Raw genomic sequence first — 434 nt, 5'->3', positions numbered from 1 at the left:
CATTACAATTAAAGAGAAACGTTGTATAAAGGCTGGGAGGCGATGACACTGAACCAGAGCCTCCGCTGAATCCACCCCCACTGCCTCTGAATCCACCGCTGCCTCCGAAGAACTGGGTTCTCTCCATCAGCATAGTTCACGAAGTAAACTTAAAGATGAAGTGGAGTCTGTCTGTTGAGGACACAGACGACGCTTCGTGTGTGTGGTGGAAGTATGACGACAGGTTCTGGTCCTGGACTTTCTTCGGGTGTTTGGATGAGCACGATATTCGTGTCAATGATGTAAGGTGGTGGACCGTAGGGTACTGGTGGCGCGGGCGGAGCATTGTGCAAATAGACTTTGCGGTTGACACCCGGTGTCAACCGGTAACACATCTACTATTCACATGCAATACCTGCCAAAGTTATAGCCCCGGGGAGCGGCCAATGACGTTA

Source organism: Penaeus monodon, chromosome 22 (genome assembly GCF_015228065.2).
Source record: "Penaeus monodon isolate SGIC_2016 chromosome 22, NSTDA_Pmon_1, whole genome shotgun sequence".
Taxonomy (NCBI): domain Eukaryota; kingdom Metazoa; phylum Arthropoda; class Malacostraca; order Decapoda; family Penaeidae; genus Penaeus; species Penaeus monodon.
Note: the sequence above shows the minus strand (reverse complement) of the source record.